Source organism: Giraffa tippelskirchi, chromosome 8 (assembly GCF_054371585.1).
Source record: "Giraffa tippelskirchi isolate mGirTip1 chromosome 8, T2T-mGirTip1v1.2.pri, whole genome shotgun sequence".
In the NCBI taxonomy this organism is placed as follows: Eukaryota; Metazoa; Chordata; class Mammalia; order Artiodactyla; family Giraffidae; genus Giraffa; species Giraffa tippelskirchi.
The window spans coordinates 30,991,661-31,004,863 of record NC_137282.1 but is presented as its reverse complement, the minus strand read 5'-3'; the positions used below and the strand labels follow the sequence as shown (position 1 = coordinate 31,004,863).

General features: G+C 36.3%; 1 protein-coding gene and 1 long non-coding RNA gene across 2 annotated transcripts in view; one reads left to right on the top strand and one right to left on the bottom strand.

Moving 5' to 3' along the window:
• Positions 1–13,203, top strand: part of TENM3 (teneurin transmembrane protein 3) — a 1,016,736-nt gene that overhangs the window by 191,921 nt on the left and 811,612 nt on the right. The window lies entirely within an intron of this gene.
• On the bottom strand, positions 9,102–12,547 carry LOC145518160 (uncharacterized). Its single transcript, XR_014062662.1, has 4 exons — positions 12,110–12,547; positions 11,269–11,390; positions 10,086–10,273; positions 9,102–9,400 (listed from the first exon to the last, which is right to left on the bottom strand). It is a non-coding gene; the product is annotated as an uncharacterized LOC145518160 (long non-coding RNA).

Below are 13,203 nucleotides of genomic sequence, written 5' to 3'. Positions count from 1 at the left end.
CATGAGTTTGAGCAAACTCCAGAAGACAGTGAGGACAGGGGAGCCTAGCGTGCTGCAGTCCATGGGGTCACAAGGAGTCAGACAAAACTTAGCAGCTGAACAACAAGCATTGTCAAGCACTAGGAACCACACAAAGCCTGTCTTTAAGAGATGTTCAGACCACAGCCATCCTTGTTGTAAATCCTGACCAAAGTTCTACACTAGGTGTCATAGTTGAGGGGTGAAAGGTAGGTCAAGGAAGAGGAGAGGGGATGAAGGAAGATACAGCTCAGAGATACATCCTAAAAGGAAGGAAAACCTCATAAGAGGCAATGCCATCACCATCTGAGATAATTAACCCCATAAGCTTTCAGAAGAAGGGGAATTACTCCCATCTGGGGCAGTCACAAAAGGAATCACAGAACAAGTGGAATTTGAGCAGACTCTGAAAGCTGCTTTGTGTAAAGAGATACTTCCTACACCAAAGTGGAAAGGTACTTACATCAGTGTTGTGAAGTACAGATAAATAATAAATTCCATGTAATGCTCTGGAAAGCATGAGGCATGCTACACATTTAAATAAATTTTTCTTCACTACTATTAGAACTGACATCATATGAAACAATTTATATAAAATCAAATTCTTGCCCAGAATGTTTCTGTGATCCTCTTATAATGGTAACATGTATTTTCAGGTTCTTAATTTTAACTGTATTTTAAGACTTGGGCATTAAGCCACACAAGTTCTCTTTTTAAATAAACTTGTCATGTGTTTATATTTTATACCTGGGGTGAAAGAGACTGCATTTGCATTATTCCTTCCTTCTTTGATTTATTTACAGGTTTTTTTTTACATTTAAAAATAATATCAGTTGCTTCTCATTTTGTTGGTGACATGGAAGCAGTTTTGAAAATTCAATGTGTCCATATTTTTGAAAGTTACTTTCAGGAATTAAGAACTGATTTGAAATGTTCAGAATTGATGGTTTTGCCCTGGTTTTCAGCAACTTTCCTATCCTCAGTCTGATTGCTGAAGGTTTGGGGGTTTGTGGCTTTTAAAGTGATATGAGAACACATATTTCTGCCTGTGAACAGATCTATTCACCCCCATAGCCCAACTATACTATGCTCATACAATTATAAATTAAATAATAATTTAATTTTAAAATATTTAAACTTAATATTTACATTCCGTATTGGGCAATGTATTTTGAAGACAGCCATTTTCTGATGGATGTTTTTAATTTTAAGGCCTCTGATATAAGGAGTAATAAAAGTGACATTTTAGACTATTCTGAATTTAGGAGCATAAATAGGAAATCTCAGAATCTTGTTTTCAAGAGTAGATGCTAACAAGCTAAACAAAATTAAACCTGTCATTATGCAAAAATGTTTTGCGCCCTGCGCATGATGTTTTAATATGCATTTTATGGGTTTTGCAGAGTTTAATTTTCAGGTTAGAATAAAAGAGTGTTACACAGTATAGGTGATAAATTAGGTTATCACAGTTATGTGTATGACCCTTAAAAGGTGAGCAAACTAAGTACACCTCAAAGACAGAGCTGTTAACCTTAAAGTGGATCGCAGAGTTGATACTGGGGAAAGGTTCAAGCAAGGTGTAGAGGTTTGTATTAATACTCCCACTGTTTGGTTAGCACTACTATTAGAATATTTGAACATAATGTGTATGGGCTTGCTCAATAGAGTATGTGGAAAAATTTTATCTTATTACTTTTTCAACTCAGTTTCTGCCTTTCCTTTCTGAGTTTGTTTCCTACTGTCTTACTACTAATACCTAGAATACTTGATTTCAACTGCCTCCACAAGCTTTCAACTGGTTGTTTCCTATACATACCTTATTAATTCCCACTTAAGGATCTCTTGCTCCTATTATTGAGATTATGAACAATGGGGTGAGTCAGATATGAGTTTAAATTCCATTTCTACTATTATTAAATTTTGTCTTTGTGCAAATGATTTAATCTCTGAGTTTCAGTATCCTTATTTGTAATACCATATATAATATATATATAGTTACCGCAGGAACTGAACCAGGTAAGTATTAATAACATCATAACAGCAAACACATAATTCATATCATAGCTCATTAAGGTTGATACTCACCTTCTTTAATGATGCAACTCAAAGCTTAACTTCTCAAAAATCTGCTGGTGAGTCTGCTTGACCACAGAACATAGACTGCTACAGACAAGATATCACACTGCACTGGGACAATCAGACACACAGCTCAGTCCATCTAGGTCACCTTGGAGAAATCATCAAAATGCTCTGGGTCTAGCCACATTAACAGACAACTCCGGGGACAGACTCGGAGGCCTCCTTCAGGTTCCAGAGTCCTCTGACTCTGTTCCACTTACTCTGCGCTGCATGAATATTTCAGCCCAACTAGAGAGGATATTCCCATATTACTCTCCATCACCTAGTGACAAAATGCAGTGAACAAGGAAATGCCTTCTAAAGCTTTTTGTGGCTGAAAACTAGGCATGTGAGAATATAGAGGGGGGGGAGTAAGTGCTCAATAAAAAGGAGTTGAAAAATTCTCCCCCCACTTACAATTAATGGCATTAACCTGGTCAATGCCACATTCCTGAAAGCAGCATATCTCCTAAACTTAATTTATTTGAGTCTGCTACTGAATTTTTATATCCTTTATGTGATAAAACAGTATTTTATATCAATAAGCCCACTGGAATTCTATGATTTTTTATAATTTATTTTTAGATAATAGGCATTTGTTTCTTTAACAGTCATATACAAAAGAAAATCAAAAGTTCCATTATTATACTGTTCATGTAACATTCACTGTTATTTTACAAAGAAAATAAAACATGGACAGGAGTAGAAAAGTTTAACACATAGTGGTGACACCGTCCTCAATTATTTTACCCAAAATTGGTCATTTTATCAGGTTTTTTGTTTCAGTCCAAAATGCTGATGCATATACCAGCTGCATGTATATGTTTTCTTTTTTAATTTACATCATGTAATGTGCTGCATAAGGATTCTCTCTGTTTTTACTCTTAATGCTACTTCTTAGAAATATTTCCTTATGAGTCATGCAAAGTTATGTGACTTTTTAAAAGTGACTCCATACTATTCCATTATGGATATTTCATAATTTACATTTCAACACCCTGTTAATAGACTCCTTTCATTTTTTCCAGTTGTTTGCTACTAAGAACAATGCTGCAGTGAACTTTGCTTTATAAATATTTCTATCTGTACCAACTTCTTTGAGTATATACTTAGCTCTGTGATTGAGATCAAAATGTATATGAGTTCATTCACAACTTATTTTAAAAGATTCCTTATAATCATTTTTCATGTTTAACCCTCTCAAAATCACTGCCCATTTTACAGATGAGAAAAAATGGGGAATTCATTCGGGACACTTGATTCATAAGTGTAGAGACAAAATTAGAATGTATACCTCCTTGCGTTCTTCATCTCTTTCTGTCACCTCAAGCTGAATTTTCTATGAATTTCAAAGAAAAGGGCGTTTGGAAAATTGAGCATCTTCAGCAAATGGATTAAGGTGGTGATTGGTAAACCTTTGAAGAACTACATAGAAAGAGACACAAAGAAAGACATGCAGGGATTTCCCACACACACAGACTGAGCTCTTTGGAGTTACAATAAAGCCAAGCTTTGCTCTGTCCTTGTTTACCACGTTCTCTAAAAAAGAATAAAGAGAAAGATATTCCTGTTGATGAAAATGATGACAGATAAAATGTGTTTGAAAGCTATAAAAGCTTCTTACATCTGGAGCAGCTGGCAGCCTGGGATTGGACTCTGAGGGGAGCTCATAGATATCTAATTTGAGCAACGGTTAAAAGTAAACTTGGGAACAGCTGATTCAGTGCAGTTATCTCTGGCTCTGGGAAGTTTTTGTGATGTTCGGTGGCTGGCACATAAAAATCCACATGACACATATTTGCTGAGTCTAATACCTGTATGAAAATGAACATGGGTGATTTACAGGAATATATTAGACACAGCTGTTCTTGTATAAACCAGGATATAGCATGCTATAACAGGTAATGAGCCACTACAAAGGGGGAAAAAAACTGGCTAGTGGTTCAACAATTACATATATTAAAATGCACACATGCCAGTGGCATAGAAATCAATCAGATTAGATAGGTTGATAGTCACGTAGCAAATATCAGTGTTTATGATCCACCAAGAATAAGGCATTTTGCTAAAACCCCAAAAGGATAGAGTCATTGTACCTCAATTTTTTGGATCACACAGCAGAGATTCTGTCTCCCAAATGAAACAACTTAGTACTGTAAAGGGCCAGAATAGATGGAGGGGGGCATCTCTGTATCAAGGTCATCTAGTCACAAAGTTATCTTTTTTTTCACCTGTGCTATACAGTAGGTTCTTATTAGTTATCTATTTTATGCATAGTAGTGTATGTATGGTCCCAATCTCCCAGTTTATCCCCTCTTCCCCTCTCTAGTCATACATAATCTTGTTTCCACCTAGTTATAACTCATGCCTCTCTAGCCCTCCTGCTTCTGGATTTTAGCGTGTTCTGTTCCCTCTCAATGACTCTCACTACCTCTTCCACTGAGAATGCCTGACTCTCACTCTTTCAAATCTCATCTTACACATCACTTTCTTTGAAGAGATTCTTCTCTAAGATTCTAGACAACATTCATTACCTTAGTTATAGTTCAGGGCAAACTATCTTTTCCAGCATTAAATTTCAACTGTAATTTTATATAGAGAGAATTACAAGTAGTGTTAAACAAGTAGTTAGTTTAGTTCGGTTCAGTTCAATTACTCAGTCATGTCCAACTCTTTGCGACCCCATGGACTGCAGCACACCAGGCCTCCATGTCCATCACCAACTCCCGGAGTTTACTCAAACTTATGTCCATTGAGTTGGTGATGCCACCCAACCATCTCATCCTCTGTCACCCCCTTCTCTTCCTGCCTTCAATTTTTCCCAACATCATGATCTTTTTAAATGAGTCAGTTCTTCACATCAAGTGGCCAAAGTATTGGAGCTTCAGCTTCAGCATCAGTCCTTCCAATGAATATTCAGGGCTGATTTCCTTTAGGATGGATTGGTTGGATCTCCTTGCAATCCAAGGGACTCTCAAGAGTCTTCTCCAATACCACAATTCAAAAGCATCAATTCTTTGGCGTTCAGCTTTCTTTATAGTCCAATTCTCACATCCATACATGACTACTGGAAAAACAATATCTTTGAGTAGACAGACCTTAGTTGGCAAAGTAATGTCTCTGCTTTTTAATATGCTATCTAGTTTGGTCATAACTTTTCTTCCAAGGAGCAAGCATCTTTTAATTTCATGGCTGCAGTCACCATCTGCAGTGGTTTTGGAGCCCCCAAAAATAAAGTCTGTCACTGTTTCTACTGTTTTCCCATCTACTTGCCATGAAGTGATGGGACCAGATGCCATGATTCTAGTTTTCTGAATGTTGAATTTTAAGCCACTTTTTTCACTCTCCTCTTTCACTTTCATCAAGAGGCTCTTTAGTTATATCACAACTTGTTTAATGCCTGTATCCAAATTTAAATTATAAATGCCATGAAAGCAGGAACCATGTAAAACCCTCATATCTAATACACACCAGAAAAGAAATACATTAAATGGTTCAAGGCTATGAATTATTGGAAATGATTTATTTGATGTAAAAGACTAGAAATGAAAAGACAAGGACATTTTTTAAGTGTCCAGGAAAAGAGTTACTGGAGATGTGATACTAATAGAAAATGAGAGATATGGTTAAGAGATGTTTGAAGAGTAGAAGCAACAAGTCTTGAAGATTTATTGGAGGAGTTATGTCTAAGTTATTTGAGAGTCTTCATAAAGTATATTTAACGGTTTGATTATTTCCCCTGATTTTGAAGCAGTCTTTTCTCAAGTCTTCTACAATATCTTTCAATATTGCAGTCACTTTTTTCCTACATATTCTTTACAGGACATTCTACAAATATTTATTGAGCACCTACTATGTGCCAAGCACTCTTCTGGGTACTTGATGAGAATATGGGGAAGCAAGGTTCCCTATGTTCATAGAGCCTACATTATTTTGGAGAAAATGATAAGTAAGCAGTATATACCAATATGTTATATCATATATTTGAAGCTGATATGTATGGGAAATGGAAAAGTAGATCAGGATGAGAGGACATCAATAGAAATGGCTCAACTGGTACTAAACCAGTTATCTATAGCACATAACATGTAATAATTTTAAAAACTTTTTCTTTTTTTTTTACTTTTAATGAAACCCGGAAGCTTTCCATGACTTATAGTTGTTCTTTTTTTTTTTTTTTAATCTATATCCTGGAGATAAAATCTTCAGTTAGGGAGAAAGCCCTAACTTTGGCATTCCTGTAGCATGCCTGTGGCAATAGGAAGATAGCCTCTTTGTCAGTGCTGGGGGTTGGGAGGAAGGGAGTGGTTTGGGAGGTGAGGAATCCAGCATCAACATCAATAATAAATTCCCTTCCCCTGCCCTTAGGAAAGAAAGAGCCCCCAGCAAGTCCCTGCTTTTAGTGCCTTTTCTCACAGTTCTGAAAGACTCCTTTATTTTGCCATCCTGAAAATACTAAATATTTTCTTAGGCTTCTATTTATTGCATTCCTCAGTTCCTTCTCTCTAAAATCTATTATGGCTTTATTTACTCACGGACAATGTATTTTATTTGTGGATTAATTTTTTTTCCAAATAACTAGCTTGTTAGCATTTAATTTGTCATTCATGAATTATAATTTTTTCATGTCTTTCAGAATAACATTAGTAAAATTTGCATATTTATCATAACAGTAAATAACACAATATAAGATGATAAATATTTAATAGCCTTTCTTCAACTTTTAGAGAACAGTTGGGACAATTCAAACTATTGAACACTGTTTATTTAGAAATTGATTTTATTGAAACAGAAGGTAAACATATTTTAATTTTTTTCGTAAGTTAAACAGTAATAAAAGAATAAATTAACCCCTTCCTTAAGGTAGTCCGCCAAAAGTCTATTTGTTCAGCTGAAAAAAGCAATTTGTTTGTTCCAATTATTTAAATCAATTAAAGCTTAACCACAACAAATGCAAAAGTGAAACACGTAATTATTTAGAAAGATTAATTAATATTAATTATTAAATTGGCATATTCCCATTATTCCTGTTCATGGAGTGATTTTTTTCATGTTAAAATAAATGTGTTGTTTATTTTGGTTTTGTTCAGATATGATTTTAATGTATCTATATGCCTTCAGTTAATAAATCTATCAATTTCATAAAATTTGAGACTTCTGGCTTCTCTTTAAAAAATAAAGAAGGAAAAGGAACCTCAATATTCCTAATTTCCTTCTATTTGTGTTACTTGTTACTATAATCCTATCAACCCTCTGTCCTGAGGGCATGTAAATTGAGAACTCCAATCCATTAATCAAAAAAAAAGAGTATAAGTGGTCCCTACTTTCTCAAAAAGCTTGTAACATAGTAAGAAAAAAATTAATAAACTTTCAAAAATAATTAAATACAATAAGACAATATTCATAGGATTAGAAACTGTTTCTACTGCTTATATCAAAGTTTCAGATAAGACACCTCCCGTCCAAAAAAGTTTCAAAAATAAATAAACCAAAAAAATAAAAACTGAAATCAATGATATAGGTGCCCAACCACCTCCAGGGTATAAAAGGGAAATTGAAGATTGATCAGATTAGAGAAGGTAGGTTTCCCTTGGGAACTTGATGACAGTGGTACTATGACACTGGGGAGGAGTGTATTTTCCATAAACATTATGCAATTGAGAACTTCAAGACAGCCACCTAAAACTTCAGCATGTCTCTCCTGGTGGTTGAGTAATCCAGAAAGCACCGTCTGACTCTTTTGAGAAGTCTGAAACCAAAGGGCAGTGAGTGACCAACCAGTAGGCCAACCCAAAGAGAAAATAGCTGAATTGGGCATGTGCTGCCACCCATCAGAGAAGACCTTCCCAGCCAGCTAGGAGCTGGGGAGACAGATGCTGAGCAAGGAGCCCCATCATACTTCTTCACCACCTTAGCTTTTCCAGTTTAAAATAGTCCCTAGTGTGTGTGAGTGCATGTGTGTGTGTACACATGTACACACACCAGTGTATTGGGAAGAATAAGTTAGATGTGAAGTTTTGGTTTTACACTGAATTCACCTTTTAAAGCCACACCTAATTTTTTTTAACCTGAGAGTCATTATAGAAGATGACTTGAGATCCTACCCCACAGCCTAGAAGCACAGTTTATTGGAAGTAGGTTGAAAGACGGCAGGAGAGGGATATAACAAAGCGGTTTTCTTTAGGGGTCCTTCCCGATGAAGTTACATAGCATCCAATTTGGCACAAGGGACCGCCACAGCTGCTCATCCTGAGCACAGAAAATCAATTCAAAGCAAAGAAATCAGTGTGCCTTGCAGAAGAACAACAAAATTTTCATGAAAGAGGTGAAAGGGTTGGAAAAGAGTTGGGCACTGATTATATATAGAGTTTGAGTTTGGACATTATGAAGGCTCTGGCCACATCAAGTGGTGGCTGCGTGGCCTAAAGATGTCAATGGATCGCTCTGCCTAATTAACAATAAGCTTGTTGTTGCTTAGTTGCTAAGTTGTGTCTGACTCTTTTGTGACCCCATGGACTATACCCCACAAGGTTCCTCTGTCCTTGGGATACTCCAGACAAGAATACTGAAGTGAGTTGCCATTTCATTCTCCAGGGCATCTTCCCAATGCAGGGATCGAACCTGAGTCTCCTGCATTGGCAGGTGTATTTTTTTTACCACTGAGCCAGCAGGGAAGCCCAATGATATGCTGGAAATGATCATTAGGAGCCTCTACAATCCCTCTACCTTACAATATACTTATATCAAGTAAATAAAGATGTGAACAAACAGGTGAAACTACCATTTCAGTAGTTCTAAAGTGAAATTAATAAGGTCAGGTGAACTGAAGACAGGAAAGGAACTGACATGATTAAATAGTTCAGTGGAAGTGGCAGACTAGAAGCAGATCATTTGCAGAGTGAATACAATCCTTTCAGATTGCATTCACAGAGAAGCTATCCATCAAAGGGAAACTGTCCCCAGAAGGTTCTTATGCCATTTTTAATAAGATTTAACTAAACATACAGAGGTAAGCATGGTTGTGGGAAGAGTTTTGAACTTGAAGCCAACGGACAAAGGTTGTCTTTTTGTCTTGTTGTACACCAAACTCCTGAAGATGTTTATACTGAATGTTGGGAAAGAAAATCCTCTGCAGGTCTCGTGGACTTCTTCATGTCTTGCTAAGTTTGTCAAGAATGCAGAGCCATGACTGCTCTTTACTGGGACCATTCCTCAGGATCATGTTGACAGAGAGCAACTTTGAGAGATGATGTAATGTCTACCTCTGAAAGAAAGGGCAGATTTGCTCAGTGCTTGCTATAAAAACAATGGACTCCTCAAGTTCAATGTTCCTCAGCTGCAGGGTGAACCTGCCATGTGTATGGCAACCATCTGCGCCCTTCTGTATCAGCCCCATGCAGGGGTGAGGGAAACCAACACACACAAACATGACGATGCTCATGCTACTTGTCGTGCTTTGAGTGACAAAGTCCTTTGCCTCTGACCTAAGAGTCTTATAATTTCTGCCGGCTTTCATGAAAATTAACAGGCTAACTTACTTTGCAAGTCAGATAAGATCTGTGACCTGATAATCATGACTAACATGTGTAACCTCTGCCAAGTACATAGCTTTCCCTTCTATGGTATTCTCTGTGCTATATTTGACATGGCTTTCCAGGTGGTAAAGAATCCCCCTGCCAGTGCAGGAGATGCAAGAGACATGGGTTCAATTCCTGGGTCAGGAAGATCCCCTGGAGTATGGAATGGCAACCCACTTCAGTATTCTTGCCTGGGAAATCTCATGGACAGAGGAACCTGGAGGGCTATAGTCCTTGGGGTCACAAAGAGTTGGACACACATGATCACACATGAATATTTGCCATGCTGATATGTTCCTAGTGTAGGCATTCCTTAATTTTTAGAGAACTTTAATTGTTAATGCCTCAAGACAAATTAATAAATTTATATACCTGGATAAGTTAGAATACTTCTCTTGTTTTTTTAGTACTCATCTTTATATACTTATCTTTACGATAAGTTTCAAGATATTTTAAGTCCAGGTCAGCAAGTTCTTGTCATCTGAACCACTTCCAATTCTTCCCCATCTCACCAGCTTTTGCTACTTCTCTTTCTACTCCAGAGACCTGTTTGCATGCATCTGCACAAACACACACAATTTGAATTAAGAGTAGGTCTTTTGATGTCTCCTATGTCAATTTTGTGACATTGATTGTAACCTGGACATGTCAAAGAATTACCTCAACATTATAACAATATAGAATATAATAAACAGATATAGCAATACATAAACTATTGTTATCTGTAAGTGGCAGGCTGCAGTAAGATAATTATGAGGATGAATAGTCTTACTAATGTCAAATACAATAGTATTTTCAATAAACTTGTGACAAAGCATCTTCTATTCCTTTGCAACCAATATTGAAGACTTGTGGAAATATGAACTTTTTCTCAGATTCATAAAGGCATAATAAGAGATAGTGACATAATTATAATTATATTAAGAAGCATGGTTGATTGGCTGTCAGCACACTTTACATTTAAAATCCTGGGTGTTTTTACATGATAATGGCAGAATGACAGTAATGAACTTGCAAGTTATTCTTAGCAGAGTATCACGGCAGAGTACAATCGATTTCCACACAAGCTATAAATGCAATCCCCAACCTTATAGGTTATTGTAAATGCAAAGCACAAATTCTCATTCATAACTACTTAATTAAAGAACATTATTGGTTTACCTGTAATTGCTTTAATTTATCACAGTGTTACAATTTATAAGTAATGTGTATTATTCTTCGGTAGTTTTATTGTAATTACACATAATTTATAATTCACACTATTGGATTTCTAATTAGCCTCTAAATATTCTTGGTTATAAAAATGAAAATACTTTTTAAGGAGAATAAGATAATTAACCATGTATTAAATCTATTGACTATCAAGCATTTACCAAACAATAAAGTCAACTAATTCAGGCTATTTAGTTGACGAGTTATAAAAATTTTATAAAGTTATGGAACACGACTTAGTCACTCCTTGATGTGCTAACAGTAATAAGTCTCTGTTTTAAATTAATCTTGGTAGTAATCTGGGTCACATTCTATTTAACAAAGCAACATATTTACCACCTACTTGTGTGTTGGGGTGGCTGGCACTGGGGAGATGCACAGAATACTCATCTATCATAATCTCCAAGTAACGAGATTCCGTAAGTTGAACAGTGAACAATCCAATCAGTGGAATGTTTTGTGTTTCTGAGATTTGGGAAAGATAATGTGGTAGTTTAGTAAAATCACTGTTTTGAATTTTGGTTGAAACTTTTTTTAAAAGCCTTGTGATGGCACAAGGTAATTATAAACCAAAGTCACATGACCTGGCCCTTTTTCTTAAAGATGGTTAATGAAAGACACATGACTGGCTCTAAACGTTACATAGAGCATGCAGCCACCTGTACAGTGTGTTTTGAAAGTTCTTCAAATTTCAATACCTCCTCTAAATGAACCAGAAATTTCTACCATTAAAGACAGTACTTTGGATTAGGCATTTATCCAGAAACCTTCTGTAAATGAACATATACTATGTGGCACAGATGAAGCATTAATCTTTGGTCCTTATTGAATTCATAGGACTTTATTTTTTAAATGAGATAGTATCAGGCAGAAGAAGGGACTAAGAAAATACTAAATTGGAAAAAGAAGAGAAGAGTAATAATAATAAATTCTGTTGAAGACTAAAGCCTGGACAAAATAACATAAAAAGAGTATGTATGGGAATGAAGGGAGGGGAGGGAATATATATTCAAGCACCCAAAGGGCTGTGGGAAGCTTCCGCGGCCAGGATAGGATAGAAGATCACTGAAAAGAACTGGGACTGGCATCCAAGACAAACATCCCTTGCTGGATAATTTTTGCCTAAGGCCAACCATAAAATCACCCTGCTAAGATTTTGTTTCATCTCAGCCCTTGAAGCTTACCTTTAATGAAAATGAAGCCTTCCATAATTCAGAATAAAAATAATTGATTATAACTTTGTAAATGGGATCAAAAGATAAAGTCCTATAAATATAAATTCCACTTATAATTCAAGGCACATCACCATGACTATCAATCATCTACTAAATTCATCTGCATTGAAACTTGGTTGTCATGAGTAAAATGGATCCCCTTCCAAAATACTACCCTAATTATACTTTCAGCCATAGGCAGACGTGAACTGTTAATGGGACAAGTTTAGTCTCTGGATTTTTGTCTTGTAATATTGAAAATACCCACGTCCCCACCCAGCATCATTTTATATTCAGAGACCTAACCAAAGATCTGAAACATTGTGGCCATTTCAGGCACACAAGGGTTAATAAGTCTGTCTGGGCTCTTACATTACTGGTGTCATTGTGATGAAATCAACAAAGCCCCATCTGAGAACTCCCAGGACCAGCTTGGAAGCCTTTTGTGATAATGATGCTCATTGTAACTGGATTTGACCTGTGGTTAACTCATAGTAGCAACTAAAAATGCGTGTATTTAACCAGAGAGTATAATTCTAGCCCAAACCAAGGTTTTACTCAGCCTACTAATGTCACCAAAAAAGTACTGTGGAATTAATTAGCTAGTTGCGTTCAATTGACTCAATATATATTTTTGTGTATATTTCAGGCAAGAAATGTGCAATTATGATGTGTGGGCTATGTTTCCTTCTCTTCCAGACTGTCTGTATGCTCAGATCAGTCATTAGGTTAGATTATAAGTGGGTCTCACTTTTTCCTAGAAAGAGGTTTGATGAAGTTGATTTTTCAACAGTAAAATTCTCCTTTCTTTCTAAGTGCATGTATGTGTGGTTTTAAATCACCCTTTGAACATATATAGGACTATCATGTTGGAAATCTACGCTAATTGAAGCCAAGAGTTTAATGGGCTCCTAGAGGTAAGGACATGCCATGCCCCAGTTGATTGTTTCTCGATTAGGACACAGGATGTTGCCCCATTCTTCCTTTTGGGTATGACTTGAGTCTATGTGGCACAGTCCATAAATGATTTTCCATGGCTTTTTAAAAGGCGGTGCATATTAATA